Below are 22,135 nucleotides of genomic sequence, written 5' to 3' on the forward strand. Positions count from 1 at the left end.
GATTTCAATTTATGCACCAAATAATAATCAAAACGAATTTTATAAAAAGATAACAAGGTAAAAGAATTAGAATATGAAAACATCTGCATAATAGGCGATTTCAACGTGATTACGGATGTGAAAAAAGACTATCAGAGCAACACAAAAAACAAAACTAAGAAAAAGACATTAACAGATACGTTTCAAGAGATGATACAGGAATTATGTCTTCAAGATACATGGAGGGAGGTAAACAAAGAGAAAAAACAATATACATTCTATTCTAGTCCATATCAATCATGGTCTAGGATAGACATGGTATGGATGACGACAGAACTTAGAAAAGATGTAGAAGAAGTGGAAATAATGACAAATATGCGGGCGGACCATAATCCAGTAAAAGTAACATGGAAAGGCCGATGGAGAAGAAAAAGATGGACAATGAATAAAGAAATATTAAAAGATAAAGAATATGTTCAGATGATTGAAAAAGAAATGAACATATTTTTCAGGATAAACACAAAACAGGAAACTTCTCTTCAAAATTTATGGGATATGGCAAAAATATACATAAGAAGTCTAACAATAGCATATACAGTGAAGAAAAATAAAAACAAACAACAAGAACGAGACAATCTGCTAAAAAAGCACAAAGAATGTGAATCTGATCTACAGAAGGACCCTCAAAATAGAACGATCAAAGGAAAAATAAATTTGATAAAACATAAAATTAATTTGACCACACAAATAGCACGGAAAATTAAGTCAGCAAAGCAAAACTACTTTGAATAGTAGTTTTGTAAAACAGTAGTAGTAGTAAAATAGGATGATGGTTGGCGTATAAATTGAAAAAAGAAAAAGAGAAAAGAACGATATATCAATTACAAGATAAGAAAGGAGAGACGCATTATAGAAATGAGGATAAAAAAAATATAGCAATTTTTTTTCAAAAAGTATATGCGCAAGAGGATATACTCGAAGAAGATATTAAATGATATTTAAACAAATCAGATTTAAAGGAATTAGAAGAGACACACAGGGAAATATTGAATAGGCCAATTAGTATGACTGAATTACTGGAGGGAAGGAAAAAACAGAAAAATAATAATACTCCAGGTCCAGATGGTATGCCGGCAGAATTTTATAAGCTTTGTCAACAACCACTAGAAGAAATCATACTAGAAACTTTCAGTGATGCACTTTTGAAGGCCAAAATACCCAATTCATGGACGGAAGCCATTATCACGCTTATCCCAAAAGAGGAGACAGATCAATCACAAATTAAAAATTATAGACCAATATCGTTATTAAACAGAGACTACAAATTATTTACATTGATTATTGCAGAAAAAAAGTAATAGACGAATATATTCACTCTGACCAGAATGGCTTTTTGCCAAAAAGACAAATAAAAAATAATATGAGAATAATAATGGACGTATTGGAATATTATGAAGCAAACCCAGACAAACAAATGGCACTAATATTCTTGGATGCACAAAAGGCCTTCAACAATTTAAATTGGAAATTCCTTACTTTACAATTAGAAAATATGAAATTTGGTGATAAATTTGTAAATATGATAAAGAAAATATACTCAAAGATAGCAAAGATAACAATAAATGGAGATATGACTGAACAATTTATAATAACAAAAGGAGTGAGACAGGGATGTCCTTTATTCCCTTTATTGTTCATTCTATCACTAGAGATATTGTTAAATAAAATTAGAAGAGACAAGGAAATAAAAAGACTGAAAGTTAAAAAAAGGAAGAATACAAACTTCAAGCTTTTACTGATGATCTGGTCTTCATCATAGAGCAACCAATAGCGACAGGACCCAAATTGTTATCACAAATAGAAGAATATGGGAAGGTAGCAGGACTCAAAATTAAATAGGCTAAAAACAAAGGCACTAACGAAAAACAACAGGAGAAAGAATTAGAAGACAGAATGGATATACAAATGAGAAAAAAAATAAAATATCTAGGAATATGGCTAACAAATAAAGGATCATCAATTAGAGAAGACAATTACAATAAATTAGCAAGACAAATAAAGAAAGATCTAGAAATTTAGAGCAAATTACAGTTATCTTTTCTAGGGAAGATAGCTTCAATCAAAACGAATGTGCTATCAAGAATGTTATTCTTATTCCAAGTGATACCTATAAAATTGAGGAAAAATTTCTTTAAAGATTTTAATAAACTTATAGCGAATTATATTTGGCAGGGGAAGAAAGCAAGGATCAAAATGAAATATTTACAAGACACTAGGGAGAGAGGAGGATTAGCACTCACGGATTGGGAAACTATTATAAAGCAACCTCATTGATAGGGATTAAGGATTGGTTGGAACTGAAACATAAAAGAATATTAACATTAGAGGGGTACGATTTACAAAGAGGATGGCATGCTTTCCTGTGGGAGGGAAAAAGTAGACAGCACGGATATTTTCAAAGACATTTAATTAGGGAAGCATTGTTACAAACGTGGCAGTTGATAAAAAAGAACCATTATGATAAAATTCCGGAATGTCTATCCACAATGGAGGCACAAATTTACCCAAATGCTCTATATATTGGTAAAATGAAAACTTACAAAGATTTGTTAAATAATCAAGGGGAATTAAGAACAAGACAGGAATTGAATAAAAAAAATTACAACTAAATAATGGTTAAATTAGGTGGAGAAATATAGAAATAAATGGGAAGATATAAAAATTGTGGAAAGGAAATTAGGTACATGTTTATGTCAAATGTAAATAAAATAATTAGAACAATAGAATATATTATAATGGTATATATGCTGTATGATATACTAGAAATATATGTATAAAAGATATATTAAGAAAGAGAAAATGTGTAAATATGGATTACTGATGCGAAGATGTTGAAAAGAAGAAAATGTAAATATCTATTTTTGTTTGTTTTTTAAAAAAACTGTTTAATAAAAAGTTATAAAAAAAAGAGAAATAACTGCATCTTTACAGAAATAGAGCACAATAATGATGAAAATTATCTTGAATGCATTTGGGTCAATATTAAAGGGAGGGAAATGACATTGCCATAGGTCCAGGGGTGGGTTCTAAAATTTTTACTACCGGTTCTGGGGGGGGCTTATTTTGTGGGCGTGGCTTGATGGTCATGTGACAATTCTTTAGGATTTAGCAGAGGTACTGGTCTACCAGGCTTTTAACTGCTTGCAGAGCTGTACCATTTGTTTTTGTTTTAGCTGTACTCATTTGTTTTTGGAGGCACCAGTCTACTCATTTGTTTTTGGAGGCACTGGTCTACCCATTTATTTTTGCAGGCACTGGTCTACCACCACACTGCCTTTTAACACTGATCAGTTGTAGGGCGGCCCTTTGAAGCCCCGCGGCAAGAGTTTAAACAGTTTTTTTTCCTTCTAGCTGATCAGCTGGGACTCAGGAGGCAGCAATAGATTGGGAGTGGGGCCAAATAAAAGGTAAAAATAACACAGTGGGGGCAGTGGGGCAGAACCAGTTCGGTGATGTCATATCGTCACCGCTACTGGCTTGGCAGAACCAGGCGGAACTGGGAGGAACCCACCTCTGCATAGGTCTATACTATAGACCACCCAACCAAACAGAGGAAATAGATGAATTTCAGCTAACTAAGGTATGTAAGAAGCACATCACAATATTAATGGGGGATTTTAACTACCCTGACATCAACTGGGAGACAAACTCTGCACCAACTGGAAGATCCAACAGGCTCCTAACAAACCTAGCAGACAACTTTGTTTCCCAAAAAATAGAGAAGAGAACAAGGGGATCAGCCATATTGGACTTAATTCTCACTAACAGAGATGAAATGACAGAAGTTGTTGAAGCTACAGAACCTTGGGGGCAAGTGATCATGCAATATTGGAATTCAACATTATGCAAGCACAAGTAGTAGAACAAAGTCAAAATAGAGTCTTGGACTTTGAGGACTAATTTCAATAAACTTAAAGAGAGCTTGGGAAGGATTCCATGGATGAGAATCCTCAAGGGGAAAACAACTCAAGAAGCTTGGGAAATTTTGAAAAGTGAGATTATAAAAGCCCAATCTAGCACAATGCCAATGAAGAAGAAAAATAACAGCTCTCAAGAGAAACCAGCATAGCTTCATAAAGAACTCTCTGACAAATTGAAAGACAAAAAGGACAAGTATAAAAAGTGGAAAGAGGGGCACATAACTAAGGCAGAATATCAGCAAATAGCCCGAGCCTGTAAAAATGAAGTGAGGAAAGCTAAGGCTCACAATGAAAAAAAGGCTTGCGACAAAAGTAAAAAATAACAACAACAAACAAAAGCTTCTTCCAATATGCTAAAAACAAGAAAAAAGTCAAGGAAACAATTGGCCCATTGCTGGGAGAAAGTGGCAAGAAGGTGACAAACAGGGAGAAAGGAGAACTACTGTATTTTTCGGACTATGATGCAAAGGACTTAATTCTTGCTTTCCAAGAGCATGTTTCCCCTTTTCTCATCCAGGGAGGTATAATATTCTGCCTTTTTAATATTTCCTAGAATATTTCATTCTTCTAGCAGAGGGGTGGGTGCTAACTTTCTACAATATATTTGAGCAAATATTCTCAGGAAGACAAAAATTGTTTACCTATTTTCTTAACCAAGAAATATCTAGATATGTGCTGACATCTAGGTAATATATGGAAACAATACAATGCTAAGAATAAAAAAAAGAATTTCTTATAGTAATAGCAAGCATGTATTCAACATATTCAGTCCACATGCTAGAATCAAATAATGCATATTCAGATCAAATAAACATATTCAGCCAACAGAGTGGAGTCAAAATTCTCCAGAATTCTTGGTTAGCTGGAAACTAAAAGGCTATCAGTGAAACACTACCTATCAGTGCTAGCAAACAATCAGAATCAGAACAGAGCTTGAAGGGTCTTCTAGTCTAGCTGCCTGCTGAAGCAGAGGATCCTATACCATTTCAAACAAGTGACTGTCCAGTTTCTTCTTAAAAACCTCCAGTGGTGAAGCACTCACAACATATGAAGGCAAGCTGTTCCACTGGTTAATTGTTCTCACTGTTAGGAAGTTTCTCCTCAACTCCAGGTTGCTTCTTCCTTGATTAATTTCCATCCATTTTTTCTTGTCCTAACCTCTGGTACTTTGAAAATAAATTGACGTCCTCCTCTTTCTGGCAGCCTTGCAAATACTGGAATACTGTTATCATGTCCCCCCGCCCCCAGTCCTTCTTTTCTCTAGACTAGTCAAACCCAAATCCTGCAATTGTTCTTCATATGTTTTTGTCTCCAGATATTTAACCATCTTAGTTGCTCTTCTCTGCATTTTTTCTAAAGTCTCAACATCTTTTTGTAATGTGGGGACCAAAACTGGATGCAATATTCCAGGTGTGGCTTTACTAAGGCTTTATAAAGTGCTACTAATACTTCACGTGATTTTGATTTTCTCCACATTAAATTTCATTTTGTTGGCTAGAGGCCATTGTTCAAGTCTGTCAAGATCTTTTTAGATCCCGAGCTTGTCTTCTGGGGTGTGTTGGCTATTCCTGCCAGTTTAGTGTTATCTGAAAATTTGATGAGTTCCCCTTCTATTCCCTCAGATGATTCCCAAGTCATTTATGAAAATATTGAAGAGTACTGGGCCTAAGACAGAACCTTGTGGTATCCTACTGCTTACTTTTCTCCATGTAAATGTAGTATCATTAAGGTCTACTCATTGAGTATGATTTGTCAGCCAGTTACAAATCCATCTGGTGGTGATGCTGTCTACCCCACATTTTTCTAGCTTACCAAGAAGTAGGTTTTGGTCTACTTTATTAAATGCCCTGCTGAAGTCTAAATATACTATGTCCACAGCATTTTGCTGGTCTACTAATTTGTCAAAGAATGAAATAAGATTAGTTTGTCTTGATTTGTTTTTAACAAACCTTTGCTGGCTACTAGTTATAACTTTATTTGTTTTTAGATTTACGCAGATCTATTTTTTGATTATTTTTTCCAGTATCTTCCCAGTTATTGATGTTAGGCTGATTGGTCTGAAGTTTCCTGGGTCTGTTTGTTTGTTTTTTCCTTTTTTGAAGATGGGAACCACATCAGTTTTTTTTCCAATCCTTTGGTAGTTCCCAAGTGCTCCAAGATTTTTTAAAGATATGATACAATGGTTCTGAGATAACACCTGCCAACTCCTTCAGAACTCTTGGATATAATCCACAAGATCCCAGTGATTTATATTCATCAAGGTCAGACAGGTGTTCTCTTATCATTTTCTTGCTTATTTTAATTTTTATTTCTAGTCTGTGTTTACACTTAAGTTTTTGGTAGGTTGGGCACTTTCTTTTTGTATGAAGACTGATGCAAAGAATGAATTAAACTGCTTTCTCTCTACTGCCTGTTACTTCCTTACTATCTTCTCTTTTTAGTGGACCTGCTGTTTCCTTGATTTTTTTTCTTGTTATTTATATGTTGAAAGAATTTTTTTAAAAAATTATGTTTGACTTTTGTTGCAAGTCTTTGTTGATTCTGACCCTTTGCTTTCCTGACTTCATCTTTGCAGATTTGGGCTATCTGCTGATATTCTGCCTTAGTTATGTGTCCCTCTTTCATTTTTGTACTTGGGAAAACTTTTGAGTTGTTTTCCCCTTTAGGATTTTTATCCATGAAATTTTGCTTCACTCTCTCTAACAAACTCAGATTTTAACAAAAATCATCTCTTTTAAAGTTTAAGTCATTGGTTGGATTATATTTTATTGCTTGTGTTTGCATTGTATTGAATTCCAGTATGACATGGTCACTCTCGCCCAAGGTTTTGGCAACTTCAACTCCCTCTATTACTTCTTCTCTAATAGTAAGAATTAGGTCTAGTATAGTTTTTCCTCTAGTTCCCTCCTCTACTTTTTGGATGACAAAGTTGTCAGCTAAGTTGATTAGGAACCTATTCAGTTTCTCACTTGGTGCTGAATTCTTCCAATTGAAGTACCCCATTACTATTGTAGTGTGTTTCCTACTTACTGCAGAGTTTGTCTCCCAGTTGATATCAGGGTAGTTAAAGTCTTCCATTACTCCTGTGGTATGTTTTCTACATACATTTATTAATTGATTAGCAAAGAGTTCATCTATTTCTTCTGCTTGGTTTGGGTGGCCTGTAGTACACATCTACAGTATAGCAATATTATTTTCCCCCTTTTATATTGATCCATATGGATTGTAGGAGATTTTCATCCTTGGTTTTGTGGATTTTTGTAGAGATGTAGTGATCTTTTATATATAATGCAACTCCACCTCCTCTTTTGTTAGATCTGTTTCTAGTCTAGTAAACAGAAGGGCCAGGGGAGACATGATAGCAGTATTCTAATATTTGAGGGGCTGCCACAGAGAGGAGAGGGTCAAGCTGTTTTCCAAAGCACCTGAAGGCCAGACAAGGAATAATGGATGGAAACTGACCAAGGAGAGATTCAACCTAGAAATGAGGAGGAACTTTCTGATAGTGAGAACAATCAACCAATGGAACAGCTTGCCTTCAGAAGTGGTGGAAGTTTCATCACTTGAGACTTTCAAGAAAAGATTGGACTGGCATTTGTCATAAATGGTGTAGGGTGTCCTGCTTGAGCGGGGGGTTGGACTAGATGACTTATAAGGTCCCGTACAACTCTGTTAATCTATTAAAAAAGATCTGTTAAAAAATCTTCTGAATAGTTTGTATCCTTCTATCAGTACATTTCAGTCATGAGTTTCATCCCACCAAGTTTCAATAGTGGCAATTATATCATATCTGCCATCAATGTACTAATACTTCAAGTTCACCCTGTTTGTTCCCTAAACTTTTGAGCATTGGTGTGTCAGCATTGGAGTCCTTTATTAATCTTGAATATGTTTCTTATATCTCCTACTTTGTAACTGGGATTTCCATCCTTTCCATCACTCTCTATTTCATTATGTTTTTCTTTTTTTATTTCTTTTTTATCTTTACTCCCTTCCTCCTTATGTGATTAGTTGTCTAGTTGTTTTTGCTTGGAATTAGGTTCTATTGGTCATGAAGATTCACCCCCCTCCCCCCTCAATTTTAGTTTAAAGCCCTTTGGATAAGATGAGCCAGTTGTTTTCCGAATATATTGTTTCCGGTTCTTGTGAAGTGCAATCCATTCCTTGTCAGTAGCCTTTCACCTAGGTAATGCAGACCATGATCTAGGAAGCCAAAGTTCTGTTGACAACACCTATTTTTAAACACCACTTGTGCTCCTAATTTAACTTTCTTCCCTAGCTGTTCATAATCTCTTGTTATTGTTTTCATATTTATTGTTGTGTCATTGGTCCCCATGCGTAGGAGAAGAAAGGGGTAGTAATCTGTGGGGTTGATTATTTTAGTAAGATGTTAAGTGAGGGTTGAATGAAGGGGCAGGACTTCAGTTAGTGACTTCAGCTCTTTATTTCGCAGCTTGGAAAAACTATTCTGCTGGCTGGCCAACAGCGCCCTCTTTTAAAGGGAGCTGTCTGGCAGCCTGGCCGCTTACATCGCTTTAATTTCCCACCAGTCAAATGGACCAATGAACGATGAGTATGTTAATGTCTGGCTAAACCCAGACCTGAGTGAAGCCTATGCTCCAGGCTTCACTCCCTATTGACATATTTAACACCCTTCCCCTCTGGAATGACACTTAGCCAATCCGCGAAGGCTCACATCATGTAATCACCCAGGTAGGCAGTCTGTTGGTAGGTGTGACCTGACCTGCGCAGCTCATTCATACCAGCAGTGGCGGCCTGGGCAGTCAGGCCTGCTGCCGCTCCTGAGTCAGTGGATGAAATCGCCTAGAAGTAAGGCTTTGCCCGGATCAACTCTTTGTGAACTCTTCGCTAGATGCATGGCCCTTCAGGTGCATGTGTGTGTACCCTGTCCAGGTTTGAGAGTAGGGTATTTGGTTCATGAGAGCATAGGTCGGCTTCTGTGAGTGTTTTGGAGTCTGTTCAGGGTGAAGTACTCTCTAGTTCTAAGGGTGTTTTGGAAGCAATTTGGGGCAGAGTATCTTTAGATTGTCTTAGCCTCCAGGGCTCCCTATTGAGCCCTGGAGTTGATCTATATGCCTCCTCCAAATTTTTCTGTCTTCTAGCTTGGTATGACCGGGGACCAGTAAGGGTAATTACTTTGGCTCAGACCCAGGAGGGGTCTCCTGCATAATTGTGGGCATAGACTAGGTCTCCTATGATAAAGAACCGGGACTTGCTGGTCAAATCTATGGGTGCCTCAGCATTGTAATTTGGATGTAGCCTGTCTAGTTGGGACCTTAGTTTGCAACCCACTAGGGTTCTGCCAGGCTCTGATTTGTGGTGGCACTAGGGTTTATGTGCTGGGCTAGCAGGAATTGGTCTATCTTGGCTTGCCAGTTTCCGGGACCCATTCTAGCTAAGGTCTCTTTGGTTGATTGCACCATTCGTTCCGATTGACCATTGCTGGCCGGATGACAGGTGTGACCAGGGCATGCCAGATTCCCTGCTCTGCTAAAAATAATTCAAATTGCCTTGCGATGAATTGTGCCCCATTGTCAGAGACCAGAATGTCTGGCAGCCTGTTGGTGGTGAAAACTCCACAATACCTTGATAACGGCTTCAGCCATTGTGATGGTCATTAGCATTATCTTGAGCCTTTTTGAATATGCATCTACAATGATTAAAGGTGTTTGACTCTGGATCGGTCCCACAAAATCAATGTGTACTCTCAACCATGGCCCTTTTGGTTTCTTCCATTCCCTTGTGGGTGCCCTGGGTGGTGCTGGTCTGGATTCCTGGCATGGTGTACAAGTTGCAACCCATTCTGTTATATTCCCATCCATGTTTGGCCACCAAATATAGCTCCTGGCCTATGCCTTCATTTGGACGATGCCTGGATGCCCCACATGTAACACCTCTGATACCTGTTTCCTCAAATTGTGTGATACAACCACTCTATCCACCCACAACAGGCATCCCTTTTGGGCTGATAACTCACATTGTTTGGTTATGAATGGCTTGAATTCCTCCCCCACTGGTCCCTCCAGCCACCCCCTCCACATCCAGTTCAGAACCTGTGACAGAGTTTTGTCCTTTGCTGACTGTCCTGTTATCTCGGTTGCTGTGACTGGGCTGGCTGCAAAGTCTTTGATGAGCAGGATGAGTGTGAGAGGGGCAGGGTCTTCCACAAAGTCTGGGAGAGGGCACCGGCTGAGGGTATCTGCATGACCTATGTCTTTGCCAAGCCTGTGTATTAGTCTGTAGTTATATGCTGCCAGGAAAATAGTCCATCTAGTCATTCTTGGTGATAATATGTTCAGGGTGGGGCGGTCCCATGCAATGATGCTCAGTAGCAGTTTATGATCAATAATAAGTTCGAAGTTCTTCCATATAGGTATTCTTGGAAATGTTTGATTCCCGCTACAGCGGCCAGTGCTTCCATGTCCAGTTGGCTGTAGTTTCTTTCTGCAGGAGACAGCGTTTTGGAATAAAATGCAATTGGAGCCTCAGTCCCATCCTGCAGCCAATGACTGAGGACCGTGCTGACCCCAAAAGGGGATGCATCAGAGATTAATGTAAGGGGTAAAGTCTCGTATTATTGGACAAGGAGGCTTTTGGATGACAGCAAATTCTTGACTGCAGAGAAGGCAGACACTACCTTTCGTCCCCAGGTTCAGCCTTCTTGTCTAGCAGCTGGAGTAAGGGTTCAGCAACTGTCGCCTTCTGTGGCAGAAAAATACTGTAAAATTTATCAGGCCAAGAAAAGCCTGGAGTTCCATTTGATTTTTTGGTGTGGGGCTTCCTTAATGGCTTTAACTTTGTTTTGGGTTGGGTGCATCAATTAAATATCGCAAAAATTTGTCTTGTGGCATGGCTATTTTGCATTTTTCTTTTTTAACTTTAAGTCCGGCTTCTTGGAACTGCCTCAATGTTTCTTTTAATTGATGGATTAGTTCCTCTTTGTTGTCGCTGGACACAAGGACATAATCGAAGTAAGGCACTACTCCCGGGATGCCCTGTAGGAGGCATTCCATTATGCTGTGGAAAAGCCCTGGTGCCACACTCACCCCAAATTGTAACCGGCGGGACTTAAATGCCCCCCAGTGTGTCACAATAGTCTGTGCTTCCGCAATGGTGTTGTCCACTGGCACTTGCTGGTAGGCTTGTGCCAAATCAAGTTTTGCAAATATTTTGCCTTACCCCAGTGAGTGCAGTAGATGCTGAACAACCGGAACTGGGTAAGCACTCTGTTGCAAAACCTTGTTCAGGGTACATTTATAGTCAGTGCAGATGCGGATTGACCCATCTGGTTTAACTGGGGTGACTATTGGGGTCTCCCATTTAGCGTGATCAACCAGCTCCAGAATCCCCTGAGCAATTAGTTTGTCTAATTGACTGTATGTTTTGGGCCACAGAGTAAAGAGGACCCTTCTTGGCTTTATTCTGATGGGGGCTACATTAGGATCTAGATTGAAAGAGATGGGTTTCCCCATGTACTTGCCCAAAGTTCCGTCGAAGACGTCTGCAAATTCCTTCATTAGGTCCTCGATGCTGTCATCTTGGACTGTGTGGATGCTAGTCACTCCTAAAACCAGGGATTTGAACCACTCCACCCCCAGCAGGCTTGGCAGGTCATTGTCCATGATGGTCAGCTGCAGCTGTCCGATGAATTTTTTAAACTTGATGTGAAAGGTTCCACTCCCTAGGACGTGGATGCGGTTTCCTTGATAGTCTTTTAAGATCATTTTCTGCGGCTTCAACTGTTCCTTTTCCAGTCCTGGAATTGCTTTTTTGATGGTCTTCCAGGACACAATGGTCAGGTATGATCCCATGTCCACCTCCATATCACATGGGGACCCCTCAATGAGCAGCGGTTATGCTAATGTCTGGCTAAACCCGGACCTGAGTGAAGCCTATGCTCCAGGTTTCACTCCCTATTTACATATTTAACATAAGGAACTCAGTTACGTCTTTGATTTTTGCTCCAGGGAGACTATGTAACTTCCTAGATTGACTGCCTGATCTGCAGACTATAGTTTCTGTTTCCCTAAGAATTGAATCTCCTATCACCAATATTTGCCTTTTTTTTCCTTAGAGAAGTTTAGAATACTTTTCTTCCTGTTGCAGGAATGCTGGGTTGTGCCTTTTCTAAAGAAACTATTGATGAATGCTCTTTGTGAGTATCTGTATATATTATTCCAGGCGAAGGCTATGAAAGTGACTATTCAGTTCCAGAGGATAATGCAATAGATACTTGCATCTGCGGACTGTTTAATGTGCCACTGAACTACCAAAAGTGTGGTTCCAATGGACAAGAGAAAGCCAAAATAATTGCATGCATGTACATGTTACTTATTCCCTACAATTAAGTAAGAGTCAGGGTGAAACAAGAATCGGCATCAATGGTGGGAAAAGCCACAAGATAAAACTGGTTCAAAAGAAAAGTAAGCTCAATATCAAATAATCTGCAAATGCACCAAGATAGGTCATAACCAATTCTGTGTGGATGTAAAACACTGAAATGGAAGTCCCCAAAGACTAAATGCTGCTATTTGAAGTTTTCATCACATATGAAATAAGGAGCATAGAGCATTTTTCATTATCCAGCCTTAACCAAAATCCAAAGCCTATGATTCTGAAATGCAGCTACATCATACGGCACCCTTGTAAGTCAGTGGCTATAGTCATACATTTTGCTCTGCGATTACTTATTTAACCATGTTTCATTGAACATGCTGTAATTGGTAGAGTTCACCAAAAAAGTATAAAACAGCATTCCTGAACTTGCTATTTCTAATGACTTGGGCTTTTGTAGTCCTGTCAAGGTAATGACAGGACTACAGAACATTCAGAAATGAGTGTTGAAGCAGAATGCTAAAAAATGTTTCTGCAGAATATCTAAAAAGGTTAAATAATGTCAACTGGACCAAATTTTGGTCTAATTGCCATGATTTAACCTTTTTTTAGATACTGTTGGCCTGGATGAGTGAGTCTTCATTTACATGTTCTACAGCAGTGGTCCCCAACCCCCGGTCCGTGGACCGGTGCCGGGCCGTGGAGTACCTGGCACCGGGCCGTGCAGCGGCCGGGGGCCATGATCGATGCAGCGGCCGGGGGCCATGATCGCTTCTCCGCCTTTCAACCCCCCCGCCCCCGCTTGCCTCCCCTCCCGCCCCGCCCACTCGGGCAGCCGCTGCGGAGCTGTCCAAAGTGCTGAACCGGACCAGGCTTGGCCAGCACTCTTCGCTTCGCCATGCCTCGCTCTTTCTTGGTCAAGAAGATCAAAGCGGACGCCGCCTTCCAAGCCGGGTCGGGGTCCGTCAGCCCCCCGCCTTACCCGCCGCTGGAAACTTCCTACCCCGGGTGGGCGGGATCCGGGAGAGCCGGGGACCTCGGCCCGAAAGACGGTAAGCAACGGCCGGCGCCTTCAGGACGCTCGTTGCAGGGGCATTGTTGGGAAGGGGGACCGGTAGAAGTGAGATTGCAGGATGGAGGTGGGAGCGGGGTCGTCCGGAAGGTTACGGGCTAGAGAAAGCCGGTCGTGTTGCCTTGGCTGGTGAAAGGAGGGGGGGATTCCCTCTGTTTCTCTTGGCTCGGGAGGAGGAGGAGGAGAGGAGGAGGAGGAGAAGAAGAAGAAAAGGAGAAGAAGAGGAGGAGGAGGAGAGAAGGAGGAGAAAAGGAGAAGAAGAGGAGGAGGAGAGGAGGAGGAGAAGAAGAAGAAAAGGAGAAGAAGAGGAGGAGGAGAGGAGGAGGAGAAGAAGAAGAAAAGGAGAAGAAGAGGAGGAGGAGGAGGAGAAAAGGAGAAGAAGAAAAGGAGAAGAAGAGGAGGAGGAGGAGGAGAAGAGGAGGAGGAGAAGAGGAGAAGAGGAGGAGGAGGGGGGGAGGAGGAGAAGGATTGGGTCCCGATTTCTCTTGATGGGGCGGGGGCTTCCAAAAAGAACAAGCTCTCTTTTTTTAATCGTCCGTCGGTGGAAAATCCCTCTAGGACGGGGGTCGTATTAAGCGCTGAGAAAGGTCATTGCGACACTCCCGTCACCCGCGTGGGATCCTTTGGTGGGGATCAGGATGTTGGTGGGAACTCCCTCAGCCCTTGAAGGACGGGAGAACATCTCAGGCCGGGGACTGGGGGGGTGGGGGGTTTGAAGCTTACGTCGCCTCCGAGCCCCAGGGAGCCTCGGCGGGGGGTGGGGGGGTGGGGTGAGCCGTCAATCTCTCCCCCCACCCCCCACCCTCCGGTGATATCTCTTCGGTACGAATCGGGACAAAGCAAAGAGAAGGGAAGAATAAATCCGAACAGCGCTCGGCACATCGCTCTTTGGTTTTAATTAAAAGGTGCGGAGGGTGGGGAGGTTAACCTTGGAAAGGGTCCCGTTTCAGGAGAAGGCTAGAAAAGAGAGATTACAAGCTTGCCCTGAAAGTGTGCATTCACACGACACAACGCAGGAGAAGGCCCAAGGAAGCGACGGCCTCCCCCTTAATGGTTGGGAAACACTGATGTAGATAGATGCATAGATAGGCAGAAAGAGAGGACAAGCATAGCTCCATTTTTCCCAAGCAGGGTGCCTCCAGCTGTTGCAAAACTACAACTCCCAGCATACCCAGACAGCCTCTGGCCCTCCAGGCATGCTGGAAGTTGTAGTTTGGAAAAAGCTGGAGGCACAATGGTTGGGAAACACTGACATAGATAGATGGGGGGGGGAAAATATGAACAGCACACTATAGCAGGTTTTGGTACTCTCCAAGTGTGAGCCATGGCTAGAGGCCCCAAATTATCTCTAACATTATACAGTGAAATTACATATAATTTATATTAATTCTACCAGTGTCCAAACATATAAAGTGCATAAGTGCATTAATAATTCATAACGTGTACCCAGGTGCTAGCTCTTCTCGCTTTTCACTGGTACTTTCTCATTTTTACAGTAGTTGGTGTAGGTGTATATTGTTTTTGCTCAAATTTAACCCACAAATTAGCAAAGATGAGTACGAAACAGATGTCGTCAGAAAGTTTCCTTGGGAAAAAGAAAAGGCCCAGTGAAGAGACAGAAGAAGAGCCTTCAGCATCAAAGAAACATAAAACTTTTAACAGACAATACAATGAGTCCTACTTGAAATATGGATTTATTGGGATAGGTGATTCCCACGCGCCAACCCCGCTCTGCATAGTTTGTGGTGAGCGGCTCTCTAATGAGGCAATGAAACCCTCAAAACTGCTTCGCCACTTGAATGCCAAGCACCCTGGATTAAAAGACAAACCCCTGCAGTATTTTGAAAGAAAAAAAAGGGAACACGAAGGACAGAAGATATTTCTGAGGGCCACCACAGCAATAAAGGAGAATGCTCTGAGAGCATCATATTTGGTGGCTAACCGTATTGCTAAGGCTAAAAAGCCATTCACTATCGGTGAAGAATTGATCTTGCCCTCCACTAAAGACATTTGTCGTGAACTTTTAGGAGAGGTTGCTGTAAAAAAGGTAGCAAATGTGCCTTTGTCGGCTAGCACCGTGACTAGGCGCATTGATGAAATAGCTGAAGACATTGAGACACAATTGTTGGAGAGGATTAATACTTCACCGTGGTACGCACTACAGGTTGATGAATCTACAGATATCGACAACAAGGCAATACTACTTGTTTATGTGCGATATCTTTATCAGGAGGATGTGCATGAGGATTTATTATGTGCACTATCTTTGCCAACCAACACCACAGGAGCAGAACTGTTCAAGTCACTGGATGGTTATATATCAGGACAACTAAAATGGTCCTTTTGTGTCGGCATATGCACAGACGGAGCTGCTGCCATGACCGGACGGCTGTCTGGTTTAACCGCTCGGATTAAGGAGGTTGCACCTGAGTGCGAATCTACACATTGTATCATTCACAGGGAAATGCTGGCAAGCCGAAAAATGTCACCAGAATTTAACAGTGTATTGAATGATGTGGTTAAAGTTATTAACCACATCAAAGCAAACGCCCTTAACTCGCGTCTATTTGAGCAGCTTTATGAGGAGATGGACACAGAGCACAGATGCCTTCTCTTATACACAGAAATAAGATGGTTATCCAGAGGAAAATCACTATCCAGGGTGTTTGAATTAAGAGAGCCATTGCAAAGATTTCTCTCAGAAAAGAAGTCACCACTGGCAGCACATTTCAGTGACAAGGTATGGCTTGCAAAACTGGCTTACCTGTGTGACATATTTAGCCTGCTCAATGAACTCAATCTGTCCCTTCAGGGGAAAATGACAACTGTTTTCAAGTTGGCTGACAAAGTAGCTGCATTTAAAGCCAAACTGGAGTTGTGGGGACGGCGTGTGAACAGAGGCATTTTGGACATGTTTCAGACTTGAGCGGGGATTTTAGGAGAGACTGAGCCTGAGCGTTCATTCTCCCAGTTGGTGCACGATCACCTGTCTTTGCTTTTAGAAGAGTTTGAGCGCTACTTCCCAACCACAAAAGACCCACGAACTGGTAAGGAATGGATCTGCGACCCATTTGTCAACAAACCAGACGAATGTAGCATGTCTGTACAAGAAGAAGATCAACTGCTGGAGATTGCAAATGACGGCGGCCTTAAAACTGTATTTGAGACAACAACTCTGCCGGTGTTCATGGCGGAATATCCTGAGATTGCCACTACAGCTCTTAAGTCCCTTTTGCCTTTTCCAACATCCTATCTGTGTGAAGCGGGGTTTTCTGCAGTGACAGCAACCAAAATAAAACAACGAAATAAACTGGACATAAGCAAGACACTTCGGGTGTCATTGTCTCCTATTACCCCCAGATGGAACCGTCTCGTTGCAGAAAAACAAGCTCAGGGTTCTCATTGATTCACTAGATTCTAATAACTAGAGCGCTTAGTTAAAGTTTAACTGTTAAAATGTTAAAGCACTTTATATTTATGTAATTGTATTTTATTTTGTAAGGCATGTTTAAATACAATAAAATAAAAGTTGTTTAATCAAAACAATCTGATATATAAACAATCAATGTGTCGTCGCGAACAACGCCCCCCACCCCTGCGCGCGCTCAGCGGGCCACGGTAAAATTATCAAAAGCTGATTGGTCCGCGGCGATAAAAAGGTTGGGGACCACTGTTCTACAGAATAGCAAAATCAAAAAAGAAAGAACAGCTGCTGCTGCTGCTGCTTTGACTTCCTCTTCTATGGCTTTTCCCAAATCTGTTACATGGAACTTCAACTTCCCTTTCTCCCACTCTCAATTACTTTAGCCTGGAAGAAGGCTTGGGATGTGAGTAGGTCCAACTAAGACGTTTACCTTGCAGCTCAGAGAGCTCTACTTATGTTCCTGACCGCTCCTTTGATTGTTATATTTTTGTTGGCAAAATGCAAGCTTCAGATTAAGCAAAACAGAATTGGTTGTCTTAATTCTGTCATAATATCTCTGACTGTAGTATTTTTGTTGATGACAGTGCAAGTTTCAAAATTAACCAAGGCGGAACTAGCTGTCCTAATTCAATGACTAGAAATATTACTACATCGAACAGTTGTGAAATTGTACATTGAATCTGTGAAATGAAATATTGCTCAGTTTGGCTTTCTGATTTAAAACTTAGTGATGTGATTTACTTTTTTAAAAAATGCAGCATCTTAATGGTTAGCAAATTTATTATGGCATGAAGCTTCATGGAGTGCATACTATTTATAAGCCCTCATACGCAGAAGAAAAATCTCACAGCTATTGTTGAAAATATCCTTATCAGTCTCAAAGAGAAGCTACAGGTTGCATCTCACTTTTTGCAGGCAACAAATATTTCACAAAGTCTTCCAGTTTTCTTTTGGATATTGCTCTTATTTTTTTTTATTGTGTTTCTATTGTTTTTCACTGATACAATATATATATATATTGCAGCCTCTTCTGTTTCTGAAGGATTGCTGTGTTAAATTATTGTCATGACTGTTTTTCTTCTTTGATTATTTATTTGAAAAGAAAGGTATATATTGAATAAATATTATAAGCAAACAAAATGTTAGGACAAAATAATAAAAAATTATAGAATTAAATGTAAGAAATCAACAACACAAAATCAAACAAAAAAGAAATAAATATTGAGAATATACATGAACATTCAACTTCTTCTTTTCTATCTAAAGATTTCCATTGATGTTATTATCTCTCTTTCTTAAATCTTATTCCTGACTTCTAAGCTTAGAACATGTTTCATTAGATTATTTATTGATTCTTACCAGAACATTGAAATTTATTATGTGGGAGGGGGTATTGTCTGAGGAGGTGTTTATCGATTGTAGTGCATTTTAATTTCTCCCATAGGGTGTTCCTGGCTATTGAATCAAAGGCCTGCTTAAAATCAAGGAAGGCCACGTAGAGAGAGGATTTTTTTTTTGTACATATATTTTTGCACCAGATGGTGAAGTATCAGGATTGATCTAACATAGATCTTCCTTCTCTAAAACCGGCTTGTTCATCCTTGATTATCCCCCCTGAAATTAGCCAATCCTGGAGTTTATAGTTTAGGTGTTTAGCATACAATTTACTAATAACACTCAAAAGACTAATAGGTCTATAATTTCCTGGATCATTTCTATTACCCTTTTTATAGATTGGTATAATATTTGCTAATTCCCAATCTCTTGGCATATGGCCCGTTTTACCTATAAATGTAAACAGTGATGCTAAAAGTGGGGCCCACCAACTGGTGTTCTTTTTTATTATTTCTGGGAGGACATTATCAGCACCAGGTGCCTTATTAGCCTAAAGGGTTCCAATCAACTGGGATATCTCTTCTAGTGTAACAGGGGGCCAGTAAGCAGTTTGGTCCAAACTAATTTGGCTCTGCTTTGTTACATAGTCGGGGTCTGTATATAAGTCTCTAAAATATTCTTCCCAGGCCTGCATCGGTACCTGATTAGTTGGGGGTAGGGGGGATTTCCCCAATCCTCTGGTGATGTACTAAAAGAGGGATGTATTTTTTGTCCTGACTGATGTAATTAATCTCTGCCAAGACTCCTTCAGAGCCACACTTTTCTTTTCTTTTAGGAGGGTCTTATATTGTGCTTTCAACTGTTTTAATAAGTGAGTGTGATCCTCAGAAGGATCATTTTTACTTCTTCTGTATTCCTTATTATATATCCTTTTTAATTATCTTCTTTTATTGTTGCAGTTCTAGCCGTCAAATTTATCCCTAGATATTTTACTTTTTTAACTGCCTGTAATCCTGAATCTTTTACTAATTTCTCTACTTGTTTTGTTGTCATATTTTTTGTTATCATTTTTGTCTTTTCTTTATTAATTTTTAGGCCTGCTACCTTTCCAAATTTTTCAATCTCTTTTATTAATTTCAGGGTTGTTTCTATTGGATCTTCTATGAAGAAAACAAGGTCATCCGCAAAAGCTTGGACCTTGTAATCCTCTCTTTTAATCTTTAATCCTTGTATTTCTTTGTTTGCCCTAATTCTAATTAACAGGTTTTCCAAAGTTAAAATAAAAAGTAGGAGTGACAGCGGGCATCCATGCCTTACTCCTTTATTTATTCCAAAAAATTTTGTTGGATCCCCATTCACCAAAATGCATGCTTTTTGGTTCTGATATATTGATATTATCATTTTTGTGAATCTCTCTCCAAAATTCATACTTTTAATTTGCTGTTTCATGAATTGCCAGTTTACTTGGTCAAACGCTTTTTGTGCATCCAGTAAGATCAGAGCTACCTGTCTCCTGGATGCACCTCGTAATATTCTAAAACATCTATTACCATCCTTAGATTATTTTTTATTTGTCTTGTGGGCAAAAAACCGTTCTGATCCTGATGTATTTTGTTATGTAATAATTTTTTCATCCTATTGGCAATTATACTCATGAAGACTTTGTAATCGGTATTCAATAAAGAAATCAGCCTATAGTTTTTTACTAATGTGGTATCTGCCCCCTCTTTGGGTATTAGGGAAATATATGCTTCCTTCCATGTATATGGTAATTTTGCCTCCATCAAAGCTTCATTATATATTTCTAATAATATTCCATTTAATGATTCTCCAAATGTTTTATAAAACTCCGTTGGTAGACCATCAGTCCCTGGAGTTTTATTATTTTTTTGTCTCTTCAGCGCTTCTTTTAGTTCCCCTATTGTAATCTCTTTATCTAATAATTCTTTTTCTTCCTCTGTTAGTGTTTGCAATCCCTCCCCTTTTAAGTAATGTTGTCGAGTCCTACCGGAGCTCGCCATCAATGGAGGGTGTGGGAGGAAAAGGAGTGGAGATAAGCAGCCACAGCGAACACACAAATAGTTCCTGGATAGCAGCATTCAGGGCGATGATTGATGACGTTGCTGGGCCTCTCCGATTCTGCTGTCCTCGCTGCTCTGGTGCTCGCAGCTGTTACTGTTAAGGGAGTGGGGGGTGCTTGATTGATAATCACCGGATGTATGTTTAAGGGGCTGAGGTTTTGTTAAATAGCACTGTGGTGTGATTACACCCAGCGCTGACTTTGAACCAAAACACCGACTTGTACTTTACTTTTGACTGCAAGCTTATCATTGCCAAAGTAAACCCTGATTCTCTGTGCGTTACTGGTGATTATTTCCTATCGCAGTTCTGAACGAACGACAAGCCGAGAGAAAGCCAGCGCTTGGTTCCTTTTCGCAAGAGGTGAGGAGTCCCTGTGGCTTTGCAGCAAAGGGGGATATGGCAGAAGGGACAGCCTTGGAAGAGCAGGAGTGTGGTGGAGATGTGGAGGGCTGGAGGGAAAGACGATGGACTGAGGAGGATGAAGGGGATTGGGGGTATCCTGCCTCATCCGGTCCCAGCACCATGGATACGCTACGTGAGCGTTTTGGGGAATCTGGATTTCGTGACGCCCCATCCTGGCAGCCCTGGGTTGCAGGGCTGGAGCCTCCAGGTTCTTCTTGGCAGGATACAGGGGTGACTGCTTCGGAGACCCAAGTCCGGCTCACAAGTCCTAAATTGAGGATGGAGCGGACCTCTAGACGATCCATGGACCAACCCCCTCCAGAACAAGACCAAGGTGCCTCGTCGGGAGACCTTGGAGCCGGTCCTGAGCCCCAACCAATGCAATTGGCAGGGGGCTTACCTGTTGGGAGTCGCAGGGCGACGAGGGACCGACCTAGGCAGGACAGGAGAGCGACTGGAGCAGCGAGGACCCCAGGCCCCATGCCTTGGCCTCCGGGGGCCCCGCCGGGGCTGTGGGTCCCGCAGGCCGTTTGGGGACCGCCTGCCCTGCAGACTTCCTTTGACGGAAGCCCTGAACGAGTGGCTCTTTTCTTAAGCCAGGTGATAAGCCATATGGACCAATATGGACAGTGGTATCCCTCCCAGTGGGCTATGGTGGTTGCTGTTACTATGTCCTTCTCATAAAGTTTTTGGTAATATTGAACTATTATCTCCTTTTTCTTCTCTAAGCCCTGTTGGATCCTTCCCTCATCGTCTTGTAGCTTCTGAATTGTTCTTTTTTCCCTTTCCTTCCTCAGCCTATACGCCAACCACTTCCCTGGTTTATTTGCATGTTCAAAGTAATTCTGCCTTATATATTTCAAAGTCATTGCATATTTCCCTTGTTCTAATATTTTCAGCATGTGTTTTGCTGCTATCCGATTTACCCTTATTTTTTCGTCCCCTGGGTTTCCTTGCAATTTACATTCCCAATTTTGAATTTCTTCTCGTAATTTATTATATTCTTTTTCTCTCTCTTTTCTCTGTTTTGCATTATAAGCTATTGTGGGGCCTCTTACATATGCCTTAGTTGTATCCCATAAGTAGGGAGTTGTTTTGTTTTGTATTTTCCTTATAAAACAATTCTAACTCCTTTTCCATATATTTCTTATATTCTTTTTCTTTTAATAGCTGTGTATTCATTGTCCATCTATTTTCTTTCTCTGCTGCCCCTTCCACATCATCATTATTGGATTGTGATCAGCCCAATTATTTGATAAAATTTCTACCGCTTCAATTTCCATCATTAACATATTGGTTACCCAAGCCATATCCAACCTAGACCAGGACTTGTGTGGATTTGAATAATATGTAAAGTTTTTAATTTGGGGGTTATAGAATCTCCAGCTATCTACTATATTTAACTCTTCCACCATATCTGTAAAAGTTCTGGGCAATACATTTTTCTTATTTTTATTTTGCTGACCACATTTATAATCTTTTCTTACATCTAGAATAGCATTGAAG

At 40.5% G+C, this 22,135-nt stretch overlaps 1 pseudogene; it reads left to right on the forward strand.

Moving 5' to 3' along the window:
* Positions 1–13,212: 13,212 nt before the first annotated feature.
* LOC148114255 (SCAN domain-containing protein 3 pseudogene) lies at positions 13,213–16,792 on the forward strand (annotated as a pseudogene).
* The last annotated feature ends 5,343 nt before the right edge of the window (positions 16,793–22,135 follow it).

Source organism: Pantherophis guttatus, chromosome 4 (genome assembly GCF_059756535.1).
Source record: "Pantherophis guttatus breed Tessera chromosome 4, ASM5975653v1, whole genome shotgun sequence".
Lineage (NCBI taxonomy): Eukaryota > Metazoa > Chordata > Lepidosauria > Squamata > Colubridae > Pantherophis > Pantherophis guttatus.